The sequence below is a fragment of the Trachurus japonicus genome, chromosome 22 (genome assembly GCF_045865225.1).
Source record: "Trachurus japonicus isolate A0001 chromosome 22, Traja_1.0".
Classification (NCBI taxonomy): domain Eukaryota; kingdom Metazoa; phylum Chordata; class Actinopteri; order Carangiformes; family Carangidae; genus Trachurus; species Trachurus japonicus.
The window spans coordinates 2,769,033-2,789,032 of record NC_140928.1 but is presented as its reverse complement, the minus strand read 5'-3'; the positions used below and the strand labels follow the sequence as shown (position 1 = coordinate 2,789,032).

General features: G+C 42.0%; 1 protein-coding gene and 1 pseudogene across 1 annotated transcript in view; one reads left to right on the top strand and one right to left on the bottom strand.

Annotated features, from left to right (window-relative positions):
* The window catches only part of npas3 (neuronal PAS domain protein 3), a 383,046-nt gene that overhangs the window by 227,244 nt on the left and 135,802 nt on the right, over positions 1–20,000 (top strand). The gene's annotated exons all lie outside the window — the stretch shown is intronic.
* Positions 94–1,385, bottom strand: LOC146963231 (uncharacterized; annotated as a pseudogene).

Here is a 20,000-nt window from a genome sequence, read left to right as displayed (position 1 = left end):
AGTCTGGTCTGGTTTGGTTCAGTTTGGCTTAGTCTGGTTTGTTTAAGTCTGGTCTGGTCTGGTTTAGTCTGGTCTGCTTTGGTTCAGTTTGTTTCAGTCTGGTCTGGTTTGGTTTGGTTCAGTTTGGTCTGGTCTGGTCTGGTCTGGTTTAGTCTGGTTTGTCTGGTCTGGTTTGGTTGGGTTCAGTTTGGTTTTGTCCGGTCTGGTCTGGTTTGGTTCAGTTTGGTCTGGTCTGGTCTGGTCTGGTTTAGTCTGGTTTGTTTAAGTCTGGTCTGGTCTGGTCTGGTCTGGTCTGCTTTGGTTCAGTTTGTTTCAGTCTGGTCTGGTTTGGTTTGGTTCAGTTTGGTCTGGTCTGGTCTGGTCTGGTTTAGTCTGGTCTGCTTTGGTTCAGTTTGTTTCAGTCTGGACTGGTTTGGTTTGGTTCAGTTTGGTCTGGTTTAGTCTGGTTTGTCTGGTCTGGTTTGGTTGGGTTCAGTTTGGTTTTGTCCGGTCTGGTCTGGTTTGGTTTAGTCTGGGTTGTTTAAGTCTGGTCTATTTTGGTTTAGTCTGGTCTGGTTTGGTTCAGTTTGGCTTAGTCTGGTTTGTTTAAGTCTGGTCTGGTCTGGTTTAGTCTGGTCTGCTTTGGTTCAGTTTGTTTCAGTCTGGTCTGGTTTGGTTTGGTTCAGTTTGGTCTGGTCTGGTCTGGTCTGGTTTAGTCTGGTTTGTCTGGTCTGGTTTGGTTGGGTTCAGTTTGGTTTTGTCCGGTCTGGTCTGGTTTGTTTCAGTCTGGTCTGGTTTGGTTTAGTCTGGTTTGTTTAAGTCTGGTCTGGTCTGGTTTAGTCTGGTCTGCTTTGGTTCAGTTTGGTTTAGTCTGGTCTGGTCTGGTTTGGTTTGGTTCAGTCTGGGCTGGTCTGGTTTGGTTTAGTCTGGTTTGGTTTAGTCTGGTCTGGTTTTGTCTGGTTTGGGTTGGTTCAGTCTGGTTTTGTCTGGTCTACTCTGGTTTAGTCTGGTCTGGTCTGGTCTGGTCTGGTCTGGTTTAGTCTGGTCTGGTCTGGTCTGGTCTGGTCTGGTTTAGTCTGGTTTGGTCCAGTTCAGGTGGTGGTTTAGTCTGGTCTGGTTTGGTCTGGTTCAGTCTAGTCTTGTTTGGTTTACTTCAGTTTCGTCTGGTTTGGTCCAGTTCAGGTGGTGGTTTGGTCACAGTGAGATCCTCCTTCACCCTGGTCTGGTCTGTTGTGGTGTGTTTGTTTCTCTCTGCCAGCAGCAGCAGCCGGGTGGAGTTTCCTGCTGCTGTTGGACTCTGGGTCTCTGCAGACTCCTCGTGTCCTCCAGGTGTCGGCCGCCCGCTGGAAACTCCGTCTCTTTACGTCTTTACCCTGAGAGTCTTTGGCGTGTCCAACATCCAACATCGAACCTCGCCTCGGCCTCGGCCCGCTGCTGCTGCTGCTGCTGCTGGAGGAGCTGTTTGTTTTCCACTCCAGTACGTGCCTCAGCACTAAATCAGCTGGTTAGAGGCTGGAGAAGGAGAAACTGAAGCTGAGGCTGTTTACCTGCAAGTGTGTGTGTCTGTGTATGTGTGTGTTATTGCGATGTTACACCTTCATACATACCTGTGACTACTGTGTGTGCACATGATTTCACATCTGTATTCCTGTGTGCGTCGAAACTCAGCGCGCTTTAGGAGGAAAACTGCAGCGAGACAAGTGGAAATAACAATAAAAGCAGCAGGAGGAGGAGGAGGAGAGGAGGGGAGGCATGTCCAGAAAAAAGAAAGAAAGAAACATGAAGCAATGAAGAGGAAGAAACACGAGGGAAAGAATCAGAGTAATGAGATTTATGGAAAAAAAAAGAAAGATACAAAAAGAAAGAAAAGGAAATCATTTTCAATCTGGGAGCAGAAAAATATAGAGAGGAATCATTAACGAGGAGGAAACAGACAGAGCTGCTGCTTCATGGATTAATAACTGGAAGACAGAGAGAAAAAACAGAAAACATCAATACGAGTGCATTTGTTAAAGTGGTAACGAGATGTGGATAGAGAGATGGAGAGAGAGAGAGAGAAGGTCAAGAAGGACACGGTTTCACAGAAGAAGTAAAATCTCAGTGGTAGAAACATGTTGGAGCTGAAAGGTCGAGTTAATTAAAAAAACACTGATATGATTTCTGATTTTTTTTTTCTTTTTCAGTGAGAATATGAAACTCATGTCTCTGTATCAAAGCTCCTTCAGAATAAAGGTAGATGTTTGTGTTAAAGCTCCTTCAGAATAAAGGTAGCTGTTTGTATTAAAGCTCCTTCAGAATAAAGGTAGCTGTTTGTATTAAAGCTCCTTCAGAATAAAGGTAGACGTTTGTATTAAAGCTCCTTCAGAATAAAGGTAGACGTTTGTATTAAAGCTCCTTCAGAATAAAGGTAGATGTTTGTATTAAAGCGTTAAAACCAGCCGTCAGCACTTCCTGACACTTTGTGATGTCACAACTAAGCCCTGCCCCCTCACCACCACCTGGACCCACCATCCAACAACACTTTGGCAGGATTTGGTTTCTCTGAGTGTTTTATTCTGAAATCGGCTCTGTTTTTTTTTTTTATTGGATCACTCTAGAAAACAGTCAGCCAATCAGAAGAGAGGCTCAGAGCCTCCTCCTCTCTTCTGATTGGCTGACACCAGCCTTTTGTTAGAACTCCAGAGAGAAGCTGGAAGAGAGAGGAGATGGAAAACTACACCAAGATGTTTTTTAGATCTTTAGATCATGGATCAACCCTTCAAAATAAAAGCACAAGCGAAGAATAAGACAAAAATGATTCTTGGTTAGCCTAGCTTAGCATAAAGACTAGAAACAGTGTCATCCTAATAGAAACCTGAGAAACAGAAATGGGAAATATGTCTGAGGCTCAGTGTGTGTGTGTGTGTGTGTGTGTGTTGTGTAAAGTACATTGACCTTCCTTCATCTCCCTGTGAGCAGGACAAATATTTAAAATAGATGTCATGTTCCCCCGGACCTCCTCCCACTGTGTGTGTGTGTGTCTACGTGTGTGTGTTTCAGTGGTTGATTCCTTCGCCACCTATTATTGTTGAAAAACCAGAGCTTGTGCTTTTCCTCTCTTCCCATCACTCCCTGTTGTTGTTCCTCTCTCTCTCTCTCTCTTTCTCTCCGACAGCCACTAATAATAACGCATGAAGGCAGTCACGCCAAATGAAGACAAATGCCGTCCGCTGCTTTGGAATCATAATCTCTTTCTCTCTCTCTTTCTCTCTCTCCGCCCGGCCGTGGAGTGGTGGGACGTCTCTATACAAACACACAGTTAGAGTTCAGGTGTGTTTGGAGACGACGTGTCCTTCACACTGATCGGCGGCTTTTTCTCACGTTAATATTTTATCACAGAAAAAATAAAAAACAAGTAGCTGCTCGTTCATTGACATAAATACCCATCTGATATATATCTTCTATTATTTAAGGCAGGGCAGAGACGTAATGTCTTATTTAACTGTAAAATCGTAATTTTTTTACTTCAATGTGACTGTTGTGGTTCATTCAGAGGACGAAGAGAAAATACTTAAAATTCCAATGCTTTTATTTTGTAGGAGCACTTAATTTTGCCTTTTTTGTCACTGTACTGATGCTCTACAGTGGTAACACAACACATCGACCTCCAAGTTCTTTGAGCAGCTGTTTCATCGCACTGTGACGTGACCTTTATTTAATCTACTGGAGACGGTAGATTTACTCCACAACTTTATTTAAAAGTTCATTCCTGACAAAAGGAGACAGACGCACAAAATACAGAAACAAACTCACCTCAGTGTCTAGTTTAACGGGCATTCTGGAGCTTTGTGATCTAGAACTCGGCCCAGTTGTTGAAAGCAAAGTATATACAGTATAAAAGCAAATCTACATTACTCCAACACATTGTGAATTAATGAAATTGTTTCAAATTCAAAATAAAATTTAAATGTCCACTAGTATGGGAAAAAACATTCAGAATTCTTAATTTGTTGAATAATCAAAAGTTACTCCTACAGCTATGAATTAGCTTTCTCATAGAGAATGAATGGGAGGAGGTCAAAACATTAACAAATCATTGGACTTTTCGTACTGCCTACTGCTGTCAACTGCTCCGTTATACTTTCACCTAGAGACTCCATTTAAACTTGAAACTGTAGACACAAGTCTTGTGTATTGGTGTATTAATCCATGTTTCGATAGGTCATATAATTTTTGATCAATTCCCTGATCAATGACCATGATGATTTTTGGAGAAATTTTGAGATTATAATGGGTGTGTATTGCACGGAATGTTCGTGTCAGAGTGCGTGACATCATCGGTTAGAGTGGGAGAGAGCCCAAAAAAAATTCCAGATTTTTTCTCTTTCCACACTCCTCCCGGCCACAACTTACACTCTACACACATGATTTTTTCCAAATTTGTAGACAAATTTGTTCTCTCTCTCACAATGTGCTCAAAAAATCAGAGAGACTTACAGAATTTGAATTGTCAGCCTCTAAGTGCAGCCACGTCTGTCTCTGCTCCTCATTGACTCCAATACAAAGATTTTCTGAGAGAAGCAGAACGGACCCCTGTTTTAAACTCGCAAGTGTCTCCAAAATATTTACCGTAGAAACACCAAAATCATACAAAGTCGTTCAGGAAGTCCTTACAGCGATGATGGTCTGTGTTGTTTTCTGATAGGAGTTACCGTTTTGTCAGAGTAAGCCCAAATGTGAGACCAGTGCAGAGGCAGAAAATCGCTCTTTTTCTCCACGTTTCTGTCTGCCTCAGCCTGGGGGGCCTCTATCGTCATGGGCAACCACCTCAAGTTGCCGTGGTAACCTCTGAGCCTCAGGCCAGAGCTCGTTAAGGTTTATAAACAATCCACCTGGAGCTCATTAACATGTTTATAAACATTCAACTTCAGCCTAGCGCTCGTTAACACATTTTGTTCCTGAATCCACCAAACCGCTGAGATCAGAATAATCCAGATTTTTTGGATCAAAGTTTTCCTGATCCAACCGAAAAGTTTTAAACAACACAAAATGAGGATTTGATCCAGATAAAAACCAAGACTGGATTACATCATCTAATCTGATTCAGAGTCTGTTTTTTTTGTTTTAGAAACAACTCATTTTCAAGATTTGATCCAACCCATTATCCAAAATCCAATCAGATTACTTTTAGACAAGTGGGTCCTGTTGACCTAGGTGTGTAGGAGAGACACTGATGTCATGGTTATGGGGGTGATAATACAGTTAAATATAATCATAAAGTTAAACTTGTTCTTTATGAACTTCTCAAAAGGAGCTGTCGTTTTCGTTCTCGTCGTCATCACAGCGAACAGAGCGAGGCCGATGCCGTTCAAGATGAAATTAGGACGAACAAACCTCTTCATTAAACTGTAAAGTGCTAACGATCATTTGCATGTATTTTGCAAATGATGAATCATGATTGCAGCGACTTCCATTCGTTTCTCTCCTCTCTCTCTCTCCACCATGATGAAATAAAAACCATTTCCACCACCACCGCCACAAATTAACAAATACACGGCTGGATGGTAATGTTCGCACCATAACTGCGGGGATAATTGATTAAATGAGCATTGTAATTACATTTTCTCTTCCTAATATTGAAGATGTTATCAGTGTATCTTTTATCATTAAGTTAATCAGGAACTAAGACGACATTAAAGAGAATGAGCGAGCATGTGATTAGCCAGAGAGAGAGAGAGAGACTGTGTGTGTGTGTGTGTGTGTGTGTGTGTGTGTGTGTAAATGTTTTATTCAGTATTTATTGTTTTTAGGCATTTAAACGTGTGTGTGTGTCTCTCTGTTTATTGACCTGAGCCCCCTAGTGGTCAGACAGAGACACAGCACCAACACTGGTTGTATCCAGTTAGATCTCAGCATACTGTTTTTTATTTATTTTTATTTTATTTTATTATGGGCAACGGTGGTAGAAGCCCAATGTTTGTATTATATTATTAGTACTGTAGTACCTGGGCTTTTCAAAATAAAAGCCCTAAAATCCATACAGCAGAATCTGGAATACATTGTACTGTATATTAAAGCAGGAGTAAGCGATCCAGTGGTTTTGGCTAACTTCCTGTCAGCCGATGGAGATAGCAGTCCCCGCCCTCGTCCCTACGTCACCACATTCACGCGCATCCCTTGGCTGCACACACAGAGAGGACCGCCCCTTTATGCCGTTCTTCTCTCTCCTCATTGGATAAAGGTTGTAGGATACAAGGAAAGTTTTCTCCTCGGCTTACAGCAGAGCAGAGTGACTGACAGACCCGTGTTTCAGACCAAACACTCTATAGAAGTGATTGCTGTCGGAAGATACAACTATTTAAGACTTATATTAACACAAATATTTCGCTTACTTCTGCTTTAATGGCCTGTAAATTCTGCTTTAACTCAGGAATTTAACATGAATGCACAATAATCAGCTCTTTTTTTTGGTCCATCGTCATAAACAACATTAATGTTCATTAGTTGTAAATGATGTTGGATCCAAAATTGTTCCAAACCTTTAGTTGTTTCTACTCTTTACCGCGCAGCAAACTGAATCTGAATCTGATTCCCTTGCAGCAATGCATTCTGGGATTTGTAGTTCCAAGCGTCCTGAACGCAGCAGCTCAGTCTGAACCTGAAACAGTTTCTGTTTGCACTGGACCAGAACAGACCAGAGCAGATCCAGGGGGAGCTGGAGATCCTGACGTCTGTGCATCTGCTGTGTGTCGCATGTGTGTGTGTGTGTGTGTGTGTTGCATGCATGTGTGTGTGTGTGTGTGTGTGTGTGTGTGTTGCATGCGTGTGTGTGTTTTGGAAGGGTATCCTAAGGTTAAACTGCAGAGTAACAGCATCCATCTGGAGAGCATTAAAAAGATCCATCAACACTTCTGTCCTTGGATCATACAACATATTGTGCGTGTGTGTGTGTGTGTAAATAAATGTGTCGATGTGTGTGTGTGTGTGTGTTAGAGCACGCCCACTCGTTTGTCGTGAGGAAGTCAAGTCACCACGTCTCGTCTCCATGGCAACAGATCGGAGATTCGGAGAGTCGCAGGCCAACAGGGAAACTCCCCGACAAAACAAACTGTCGCACAACAAGATGAAGTAGATGACGACTTGTTCGTGGTTGAGAGCTGTAAAAAAAAACTCAGTAAGGCGACATTGAGTAGGGAGCAACTAGAATACAACAGAAGTAAAAGACTCCAGGCGTCGTAGGTAGGGACTCTGTGTGGTTTATGTCACTGGGTTGAAGACAAACCACAGTTAATCCTCGTTTATGTGATAGGTCAGTTGTTATTTTGGTTTTAATCTGTGTAGTTTTGGGTTTATTAAAGGGATACTTCACCCAAAATTGATAGTTTACCAATTTTTTACTTACCATCATACCATGGAAGGGTTTGGAGAACTTTCAGAGTCATCAATTCAATTCAATTTATTTAAAGTGGGACAATGCAAGTTCATGAACGAAACAAAATCGTAAACAAGCCGGATTGTAGCCACAGGCTAATTTCCATCCGCTGTCCCATACATAGATGTTCCCTGGTACAAAAAATACAATGAATAAAAACAAAAGCATGTTATAAAATAGCAGCAGTCAGTTTACAGTAGATAATAATACAGATTCAGACAGTACAAAAGTGCGACCGTGTCATGATAAAGTGCTTACAATCATCAAAGTGCTTGGAAGGTCCTGGGAGTAATATCTAATTGAGCTGTGTTACAATGATAGGTCTAAGGATATCATTTAATCACTTGCACTGCTATGAATAACTAAAAGTTCTATAATAATATAAGTGATAATACTATTGAAAACTCTTTAGGAGTTCCAGGGGGGGGCCGGCTGGCAACGGGTCTTCATATAATGGCGGCGGATAGAGTTCACTTTTTAATCGTCCAAAACACACACTATGAAACCTCCAGATACCTCCATACTGGTCGTCTGTACTGACCCAAGTGTCCTGAAGCCGCCACATGGAAAAGTTGTTGAGAAAAACTCAATGTGATCTCTGTTTGTAGCCTTGTTGTAGCAGTAGCTCCCAGTGGCTCTGTTGATGCTTGTGCACATGCACAAGATTTGCTGCCAGATGTTGGTTCGTCGTTGTAAACCATTGGATGTGTGATGTAAACACATGAGAACATCTCACGCAGCCACTGGGAGCTACTGCTACAAGAAGGCTAAAAACAGAGATCACATTATATTTTTTCTCAACAATTTTTCCATGTGGCGGCTTCAGGACACTTGGGTCAGTACAGACGAGCAGTATGGAGGTATCTGGATGTTTCATAGTGTTTTGGACCAATCAAAAGTGAACTCTATCCACCGCCGTTATATGAAAATCTGACAAGTTGTGACCTGCTTGATGAAAAACTGTCCCTGAAGGCAACGTGCATCAGTGGTTTTGCATGAATTTCCCTCTAAAACAACTCTGTGTGGTAACGTGTTGTTATCTCATAGCGTGGTGAATGTGCAGCTCACAACTTGTCCACCAGAGCGTTGTGGAGTTGTTGGATTGTGTATTTGATGAGTTTGATGAAGGGAAACCAAGAAATCCCATAATGAGCCTCTGTAGCGTAGCTCTGAGCGGCTCACGGCTCTGCTCCGCCGTTCTAAAAATAGCTTGCACCGACAATTAAAGGTAACAAACCTACTGCTATGACTATAGGGATTATGGCAATGGGCCATTTTGCCAAAATGTTGAACTATCCCTTTAACACGAGCCTTCTTCTTCACCATGACTCAACAGAGTTTTGTTTGTCTGTTGTGCGACTTGTCATGAGTGTAAAGTCAGTTACAGGAGCTGTGAGGCTGCAGCTGTTACAGATGTTATTGTGTCTTTATTGGGGAGAAATGGTTTTAACATCTGCATTGTACAGCTGTGACTGAACCACACACACACACACACACACAGAGGAAGAGGAGGAGGAGGAAGGAGCAGGTCAGAGCTGGACCTCCACACTGAGTGGATTGGGACCCCTAACACACACACACACACACACACACACACACACTCCTCTTGAGGGAATTAAAGTGATATTGAGCTCTGAGCAATAACTGGAAGAGTGGAATTATTACTCCAGAGCTGTCAGTGTGTGTGTGTGTGTGTGTGTGTGTGTGTGTGTGTGTGTGTGTGTGTGTGTGTGTGTGTGTGTGTGTGTGTGTGTGTGTGCGTGTGTGTGTGCGGTCACCTGTCCACATGTCGATTGTTGCTTTTGATTAAAAAGGAGGAGCAGCGACAGCTCAGAGTGTCTGCTGCAATATCACACTGATGCTGTTATCTCTCTCTCTCTCTCTCTCTCTCTCTCTCTCTCTTTCTCTCTCTCTATCTTTCTTTTAAAAAAGAAGTTAAATCAAATGTTAACTCTCATTTCTACACTCTCGCAATCACACGGGAGAATAAAACGTGAACTTTTTTAGTTTTTTTGTTGTAGCTGGAAACAGTTTTTTTTCCCACAGAACTTCAGGAGAAAGTGGCGTTGCCTTCAGGGTGCGTGGGACAGAGCAGCTCACCGTGTGTCCTTCAAATACACGTCACACTGTAGGAAATGACTGAGTTTTGGCAGCGCTGTGTTTTTACGGTTCAGTTCGGTTAAAAGTGAGCTGGACTCGCTTCGTTAAAGGAACAGTTCACTAAAAAAAAAAATGAAATTCAGTCATTGTTGACTCACCCCCTCATTCTGATGAATACTCCAGAGTAGTTTTTTATTCCTCAAAGTGCATCTGGAGACCCGGGAGGCCGGTTCCTAGTCCAACCAAAACTTTATATGAGAGTAGTAGGGCCCGACACAAAATCTAAGTCCATAAAACTACACAAAAACCATTTAATATTCCTCCACACTGCTCGTCCACTGCAATCCAAGTGTCCTGAAGGGAGATAGTCCAGAGGCAAATTCAATCCAGGACTGTTGAGGCTGTAAAAATGTCCTAAATGAGGTAGTTTCCAGTAAACTCTGGACTATCTCCCTTCAGGACACTTGGATTGCAGTGGACGAGCAGTGTGGAGGAATATTAAATGGTTTTTGTGTAGTTTTATGGACTTAGTTTTTGTGTCGGTCCCTATTACTCTCATATAAAGTTTTGGTTGGACTAGGAACCGGCCTCCCGGGTCTCCAGATGCACTTTGGGGAATAAAAAACTACTCCGGAGTATTCATCATCAGCTATGAGGGGGAGTCACTAATGACTGGATTCCATTTTTTGGTGAACTATTCCTTTAACAGGGCGCAGGTTTCTGTATCAGGCTGAAAAACGATGCGTTCAAGGTTAAAATCCCAACTCGGATTTTGGAAATTCCAACTTCTGAGTACGACTAGAACACATCATCATTAACCCTTCTGTTGTCCTCCTGGATCAAGGAAGGAAGGAAGGAAGGATGGAAGGATGAAGGGAAAGAAGGAAGGAAGGAAGGAAGGAAGGAAGGACAAAGGCATAGAAGGAAGGAAGGAAGGAAGGAAGGAAGGACGGACAAAGGGAAATATTGGAAGGAATGGAAAAAAGAAAGGAAAGATAGATGTAATGGGGGAGGGAACAGATTGGGTCAATTGGGTCAAAAAAGAAGGAAGAAGAAGTAAGGACAAAGGGAACGAAGGAAGGAAGGACGGAAGGAAAGAAGGAAGGAAGGAAGGAAGGACGGGTAAAAAGGAAGGAAAGAAAAATGAAGGAAAGGAAATGATTAGGTCAAGGAAGGAAGCAGAAGGACGGACGAAGAAAAAGAAGGGAGGAAGGAAGGAAGGAAGGGAAAAAGGATTGTGGAAAGAAGGAAGAGGGAAAGGAAGGAAGGAAGGAAGGAAAGAAGGAAGGATGGAGGAAGGGAGCAGGAAGTGGCGACGGTGATGAGGAATCTGAGTTCAGAGATGATCTCAGTTATTTGGCAGCTCTCTCTCTCTCTCTCTCTCTCTCTCTCTCCTTTATTGACATGTGTTGACCTTTCTGAACCCTCCTCTTCCCTCCCCTCCTCCCCCCTCTCCTCTCCTCTCCCTCCCTCCCTCCCTCTTTCTTCCCCTCTGTCCTCTTCCTCTCTTCCCTGTATTGACACGCTGACCTTTCTGCACCTTCCTCTTCCTACTTCCCCCCATCCTCTCATCTCTCTCTCCCCCACCTCCCCCTCTTCCTCCCCCTCTTCCTCCCCCTCCTCCTCCTCCTCTTCCCTCCTCCCTCCTCCCTCCTCCCTCCTCCTTCTGGCTATTGATTGGTTCATTTGATAGTTCTATCACCAATCAGCATGAAGTTGACCTTTTGGACTTGGCAATGATAGCAAGACGTTGTGTGTGCGTATGTGTGTGTGTGTTTGTCGTTATAAGGATGTATGCATTTCAGTGTGTGTGTGTGTGTGTGTGTGTGTGTGTGTGTGTTGACCTTTGCAGGCAGAATGTCAGCCTGACTCTTGATGCAGCTTGTCAGTACATTAGTTGGACAGGAAGCAGTTCAGCTGCGTAACAGGAAGTCCACCGAGCTCCGCCTGTGATTGGCGGCAGCGAGCGAGTGGGCGGGACCAAGTGATGACCTCATAGTCGCTCTGTTTTATAACGATTAATGGTTAAATTAATATTTCATATCAGTTGACAGCCCAAATAAATATATAATATACAGTAGATGTGTAGCTATGTGGAGTTATAACGAAACGTTTCCTTCATGTAATAAAAAGGAGGATGGAAATGATCAATATTCTGCATCACATCAAATTTAAACTCCCGACAACAGCTGTTTAATTTAAATTGAATTTATTTTGGATGGATTTTTTATTCATTATCTCTTCACATATTGAATATATGTTGAGTAGTTACAACATAAAAAACATCTTGTAGCGCTGCATTATGTAATAATGTAATACATTTTTGCCTCATGGTGTAGTAACGCTGCATTTTGTAATAAAATTCTTGAATGCAATAAGCCGCATTTTGTAATAAGTTGTTACATAATGAAACAAATTATTACAAAATGCGAGTGTTGCATTTTTTTAATGAAAAAATGTAATAATTCGGTGCATTATGTAACAACTTATTACAAAATGCGGCAAAGTTTATTACATATTGTGTTCAAGAATTTCATTACAAAATGTGGCATTATTACATCATTAGGTGAAAATGTATTACATTGTTACATAATGCAGCGCTTCAAGATGTTTTTTTATGTTCAATATTCAATATCTGAAGTGATAATAAATATAAAATCCAATCGAAATTAATTCAGGATTTTAAATTTGATGTGATGCAGAATATTGAATATTTTATCTCAATCAACTTCTGCTGATCATTTCCATCCTCCTTTTTATTGCACGTAGGAAACGTTGTTGTGATTCAAACAGCTTCGTTATAACATTCAGAGCTGTTGTTATTGAAATTAATGTGAGTGTGAGATTCAAGGTGAAATTAATGTATATTTAAAAAAAAGAAACAGCTAGTTGAAAAGGTGAACTTCCTGTGCTCTGAGCTCGACCTGAACAGGAATATTTATATTTGCAGCTGATAATCGTCGGCTGGCTTCGGTCCAGCGCAGCAGTGAGCAGCTTTACACACACAAACACAAACATGCACACACACACACAGAAAGAAGCAGGTGATGAAAATAAAACCAAGCAAATATTGTGTTTAGTGGCGCCGGGGGAGAGCGGCTTTACGGTCCCGCTGCAGCCGAGGATCTGCTGCTCCAGTTGTTCCAGTTGTTGTTAATGTGTGAACTGGGAGCAAACTGGGAACTGAATGAGCGGAGTGTGCCTTTAAAAACCCAGCGGCTCCGACTGTAAAGAGCCATATGCTGGATGGAGGACACACACACACACACACACACAGGCTGCTGCAGCCACATTTACTGATGTTTATGGTTTCATGTTTACACCTCAGGGCGAGTTTGTAAAAAAAATAAAATAAAAACAGTGAAACGACCGGAACAAACTCGTCAAAATCTTTGTCAAACTCTCACACTGCAAAAAGTCAATATCTTACCAAGAATATTTGTCTTATTTCTAGTCAAAATGTCATTTCTAGTCAAAACAAATCTCATTCTACTTAAAATAAGACTCATCACATAAAAAGTAACTTGTTTTTAGACACTTTTTACTTCTTTCAAGCAGATTTTCACTTGAAATAAGTAGAAAAATCTGATAGTGGAGCAAGTTTTTCTTCCTTAATACAAGCACAAAAAACTTTACTGTCTTTGGCAGATTTTTCTACTTATTTCAATTGAAAATCTGTTTGAAACAAATGAAAATGATCTAAAAACAAGTTAATTTTTAGGTGATGAGTCTTATTTTAAGTGGAAAGAGATTAGTTTTGACTAGAAATGAGACATTTGGACAAGAAATGAGACAAATATTCTTGGAAAGATTTTGAGTTTTTGCAGTGCAGAGTCTCAGTCCAGAAAACAGAAAACTCTTATTGATTAAATATTGATATAAAATCATCTGTCAATGCCCATATAAAGAAAGTTAATGTTTCTATTAAAGCTCCATTAAAGCCTGTGACTTTGTGATGTCACAACAAAGCCCCGCCCCCTCACCACCACCTTGACGACACCATCCAATAACAACTACTGTATAGGCAGGGTTTGGTTTCTCTGAGTGTTTTATTTTGAAATCTGCTCTAATTTTTTTTAATTGGATCACTTTAGAAAACAGTCAGCCAATCAGAAGAGAGGCTCAGAGGCTCCTCCTCCTCCTCCTCTCTTCTGATTGGCTGACACCGACCTGTTGTTACTAGAGCTCCAGAGAGAAGCTGAATGATGAATTTTAGATCTTTAGATCAGGGATCAACCCTTCAAAATAAAAGTTAGAGGAAGAAGAAAGACAGTTTCCTCAAGCTTTCTCTCTCTTCTGATTGGCTGAAACGAACCTGTTGTTATTGGCTGAGAGAGGAGATGGTTTCCAGATCTTTATATCATGGATCAACCCTTCAAAATAAAAGTTAGAGGAAGAATAAAGACAGTCTCCTTATCGTCGTTAACTCTTAACTCCAAATTCACCAAAGTAAAAGTGTTCACCTACATAAAACTTATAAAATAGACATTAACTTGTAATACAATAGAAGCAAAATGTTAACTTAATGGCTTAATGGGACTTTCTTGTAAATTATATTCCTTAAATTAAAGAGTTTCACCGCATTTTATGAGCTTGGTGCTTTTATTTTGACAGAAAGGCCTGTCTCTCTCGCCCATCCTTACCAAAACAGCGAGTCAACGGCCCCAGACTACAGTTTCCTCAAGTTTTCTCTCTCTTCTGATTGGCTGAAACGAAACTATTATTATTGGCTGAGAGAGGAGGTGGTTTCCACATCTTTACATCATGGATCAACCTTTCAAAATAAAACAGGAAGTGTAATCGGCTAATTGGAGCCTTAGCATTTAGCTGATGTGTTCAGTGTCGACCAGATTTGCTAATTAGCGCGTCTTCATTATATGTTCTTGTGTGTTTTTTGTGTATTTTCAGAGTGGAGGTTGTGTAGGAACCATATAGTATTAAATATATACGACCCGTCAGACCATGTAGTGTTTATAGCTTTTTAAAACCACCTCTCCTGCTCTCTTTCTAATCTGTTTTTTTTTTTTCCTCTTTGCTTTTCTATTTTTCTCCAAATCTCTTTGTTTTTTTTTCTCCTTCTCCTCCCTGGATCTCTTCCTCTCCTCCCTCTGAGCCTCTAATTTCTTTCTCTCTATTGCTTTTTAATCACTTTCCCTCCCTCCCTCCCTCCCTCCCTCTTTCTTTCTATCTCCATCTCTTTGTTTCATGATTTCTTTATTTGTCGTTTTCCTATTTATCACCCGGCTCTCCCCCATTTTTCTGTCCTCTTTACAATTCATTTGTTCTCTACCTCTCTCTTTCTTTCTTTTTTCTTTCTTTCTTTCTCTCGCCTCTCCCTCCCTCAGACGCACACACACACACACACACACACACAAACGCACACACACAGTCTGTTTTTCCATTTGTCATTAAGAGGCAGAGAGGTAGACAGTAACATTTAAACCGCCCGTTCTGAATGGTTAAAAGATGGCCTTTTCTGTGTGTGTGTGAGTCAGTGTGTGTGTGTGTGTGTGTGTGTGTGTGTGTGGGCGATCGATGCAGTAATCTGCAGGAGGTGGAAAGCAGAGGGAGCGAGCCATTCAGCAGCGCTCACTAATCAATTGCAATTCTTTCTTTTACTGTCTGAACGCCCAGATTTAGACATTTGTGTGGGTGCGTGTGTGTGTGAGAGAGAGAGTGTGTGTGTGTGTGTGTGTGTGTGTGTGTGTGTGTGTTGTTAATTCTTTCTTTTACTGTCTTTGGCCTTTATATGTGTTTGTGTGTATCGTATCGGCCTTTCTACTCCTTATAGGTTTCTCTAAGTGTGTGTCTGTGTGTGCGTATACAGTCCGTCCTGAGGGGGGCGCTACAGGTCATGGGGGCCATTATAGTATTAATGTTTTTTAGAAAATAGATTAAATAAACTAATTATACATCAATAATTCACTTCCTGTTAAACAGAGATCGTCTGCACCACAGGTCTGCGAGTGTTAACGTCCATTTTTACAAGCTTTTTTACCAGGTCTTTAAACACATCACATGGTGAAAGTTGAAGATCAGTGATTTGATGAAATAATCTGAGCTCAATCTCCACAAAAAGAGTCATTATCTTCCTCATAACATAATATAAAGTAATTTAAAGGGATAGTTCACCCTAGAATGATATTTCGCTCATTATCTACTCACCCTCATGTTGACTAAGGGCTGGAAGAAGTTTCAGATTCCTCCGTGGCTTCTCTGAGTTACAGGGGGTCTCGGCATAGCAGTGCATGTCCATATAACGGTTGCAAAGGGACACCGGAGCTCTTCGTAAAAAAACACACACAAAAAAACATCCAAATACCTCCATGATGCTCGTATGTAATGTCCGTCTTGTGCTGAAGCCCCAAATTGCGTAATTGTCCCGAAAAAAATTAAATAAGTCTATATTTTAAGCTTGTTTGTAGCGGAAGCTTCTCGAAGCTCCTCTTCCTGGTCCGTCCAAATCTCGCGTGATTCGCAGTAACCGCACTGACGCATGCTGACGCCGGCGCAAATCACGCGAGATTTGGACGGACCAGGAAGAGGAGCTTCGAGAAGCTTCCGCTACAAACTGATTGGTCTGCTGATCCACCAATCAGAGCGCTTCTCCCCATGCCACGAGTTGTGCAACTTACTATGGTTGGACAACCGAACCCTGGGATGAAACCCTATAAAACGAGATAAATAGACAGCTATTTTTTCAGCAAAAACTACTTTTTAATTTTTCAATACACTGCAAAAACTCAAAATCTTACCAAGAATATTTATCCTATTTCTAGTCAAAACAAATCTAATTATAGCCTACCTAAAATGAGACTCACCACATAAAAAGTAGCTTGTTTTTAGACACTTTTTACTTCTTTCAAGCAGATTTTCACTTGAAATAGGTAGAAAAATCTTATAATGGAGCAAGTTTTTCTTTCTTATTACAAGCACAAAAAACTTGCTTTGACTGGCAGATTTTTCTACTTATTTCAAGTGAAAATTAGTTTCAAACAAGTGAAAATATCTAAAAACACGTTAATTTTTAGGTGATGAGTGGAAAGAGTTTAGTTTTGACTAGAAATGAGACATTTTGACAAAAAAATAAGACAAATATTCTTGGAAAGATTTAGAGTTTTTGCAGTGTAGGCTATGGTTAAAATGTGCCTGGGGTTCCTGCAATAGCGACTCACGATATCCGGAACGTATTCCCGGAGTCATTTTTATCCCATTCCCCAAACCCAAGACATCAATAAACATATTTATATAGGCTATATAACATGTTACTTGTTATCTAGCAAATGTAACATTACCGTAGCTAATGTCTTTTGAACTTTGTGAAGTTTCACGAGGAGAAACGGGAGGTCGGCGGAGATTAAGCGTTAGTTTGTAGTGAACATTAGCTAGCGTTGTTAGCTACTAGCTAGTGAGTGACTAAAACATAGATTTTTCCCCATTTTTCGGAAAAGTCATGTAGCCTAACGCCCATTCACTCGCTCTTTAGCCACATCTGTCTTCTAGCACGGACACCATTTTTCTGATATATAAGTTAATTCAAATTTGCCCATTTAGGTGTATGCAACATAAAGGTACCAAAAATAGAATAGAATAATTAAAATATTCTAGTGCAAAAGATACGCATACTATATTTATGCAAATAGATACACATACGATTATGCAAAAAAATATGCATATACTATAAATACACATATACTATATTAAAGAATAGAATAAAGATATATACAAAGTACTACTAAATAAGTTATTGTGCAAATTGTTGTTGTATAGTGCAGAGTGACTGTTGCTAGGTTTAGGGTTATTTAGGGGGAACTACTGGGGCATTGTTGTTTTCCAGTGGTTTCCAATGGGAGTTAATTAACCCTTTCAGTGACCATTGTTTGTCCAGCCTAGCAACAGTAACCGTGGAGGGCGGGAACTTGACAAAGGGGTCAATTAATTGATCTAAAAAAAAAATCCCATTAAAAGTCGTGACTTTAACTTTAACAGGTGAGTTGATGTGAAACTCTGCAGTCAGACACAGTTACATCCTGGTTAATAGAACAAAACATTTCATTATGACGGAGGACTGAGAGACAGGACACACACACACACACACACACACACACATACACAGACACACACTAACCTCCCACCTCAGCTGCCATCCACACACACACACACAAAAACATACACACACAGAGAATAAAATAAATAAATGTACAATCAAAATTGCAATTACCTGCAGAATTTGTGAAGGGTAAACAAATCTGTGCCTCCCCCCACACACACCACACACTCACACACACACACACACACACACACACACACACAGACACACACACAGACACACACGCACACGCCAGAAATGCAGAGCGTAGCGTTAGCGTTCTAGTTAGCATGCTGAAATGAATACAGTTAGATCCAAAGCAATTTCCTTTTATTTATCTTAGCAGCCGCGCATAAATAAAGGCAAGGGCATCCAGGCAATTAGCATAATTACTATGAGGCGGTCAGAGACACACAACACACACACAACACGCACAAGCTGCCGCCACAGGGTGTGTGTATGTGTGTGTGTGTGTGTGTGTGTGTGTGTGAGTTAGAGAGAGACACAGAGAAGAGATAGAGACAATGACTGTGTGTGTGCGTGTGAGTTTAAGTGTGTTTTCTACATGTTAGTTTGTATTGTTGCTTCATATTCTGCATGTGAGTCAGTCTGTGTGTGTGTGTGTGTGTGTGTGTGTGTGTGTGTGTGTGTGTTGTTGTTGTCCTTGGTGTGTCTGAACCACACACACACACACACGCACACTAATAAACAGGCAAAAAGATACACACACACACATACACACACACACTGATCTAAAGTCCCAGTGTGTGTGTTTTTGTTATTAATATGCAAATACCAGTGAAACACAACAAAGGGCAGAAAACCAGTTCCCAGGCCGAGGTCGACTGGTCTGAACCGGTTTACCTGCTCGTCGCTCGCCGTCTGGACTCAGAAAACGCTTGTGCTCCTCTTCTTCGTTCTTCCTCTTCTTGCTCTTCTTCCTTCCTCCTCCTCTTCCTCCTCCTCCTCTTCTTCTTCTTCCTGCTCTTCTTCTTCTTCCTTCCTCCTCTTCCTCCTCCTCCTCCTCCTCCTTCATTTTCTTCCTTCCTCTTCCTCCTCTCCTTCCTCTTCCTCCTCTTCATCCTTCATCCTCTTCTTCCTACTTTGTCCTTCCTCCTCCTCTTCCTGCCTCTTCTTCCTTCTTCCTCCTCCTCTTCCTTCCTCCTCCTTCTCCTCTTCATCCTTCATCCTTCCTCCTCCTCTTCCGTTCTCCTCCTCCTCTTCATCCTTCCTCCTCTTCCTTCCTCTTCGTCCTTCCTCCTCCTCGTCCTTCCTCTTCCTTCTCTTCCTCCTTCCTCCTCCTCTTCGTCCTTCCTCTTCCTTCTCTTCCTCCTTCCTCCTCCTCTTCTTTCCTCTTCTTCCTTCCTCCTCCTCTTCCCTCCTCCTCCTCCTCTTCATCCTTCCTCCTCCTCTTCCTGCCTCTTCTTCCTTCCTCTTCCTCCTCTTCTTCCTTCCTCCTCTTCGTCCTTCCTCCTCCTCTTCCTTCCTCTTCTTCCTTCCTCCTCTTCCTTTCTCTTCCTCCTCTTCGTCCTTATTCCTCCTCTTCCTTCTTCCTTCCTCCTCCTCCTCTTCCTCCTTACTCCTCCTCTTTTTCCTTCCTCCTCCTAATCCTTCCTCCTCTTTGTCCTTCCTCCTCCTCTTCTTCTTTCCTCCTCCTCCTCCTCTTCGTCCTTCCTCCTCCTCTTACTGCCTCTTCTTCCTCCCTTCTCCTTCTCCTCCTCCTCCTCTTCTTGCCTCTTCCTCCTCCTCTTCCTTCCTCCTCTTCTTCCTACTTCTTCCTCTTACTTCCTTCTCCTCCTCCTCTTCCTCCTCTTCCTTCCTCCTCCTCTTCCTTCCTCTTCCTCGTCTTCATCCTTACTCCTCCTCCTCTTCTTTCTTCCTCCTCCTCCTCCTCTTCCTTCCTCTTCGTCCTTCCTTCCTGCTCCTCTTCCTTCTTCCTTCCTCCTCCTCCTCTCCCTCCTTCCTTCCTCCTCTTTTTCCTTCCTCCTTATCCTCCCTTTTCTTCCTTCCTCCTCCACTTCATCCTTCCTCCTTCTCTTCCTTCCTCCTCCTAATCCTCTTCCTCCTCCTCTTCCTTCCTTCCTTCTCCTTCTCCTCCTCCTCCTCCTCGTCTTCGTCCTTCATCTTCTTCCTTCCTTCCTTCTCCTTCTCCTCCTCCTCCTCCTCGTCTTCGTCCTTCCTCCTCCTCTTCCTTCCTCCTGCCTCTTCTCCCTTCCTCCTCCTCCTCTTTTTCCTTCCTCCTCCTCTTCCTTCCTCCACCTCTTCCTCCTTCCTCCTCCTCTTCCTGACTCAGAAATCGCTCGTGCACCAATTTTTTCCCGAGCACCTGAACGCCTCGTGGGTTCATCTGGTTGTTTTTACCTTTAATGAGTGTGTTGTGTTGTGTTGTGTTGTGTGTGTTGTGTTTTTTTGTTTTTTTTA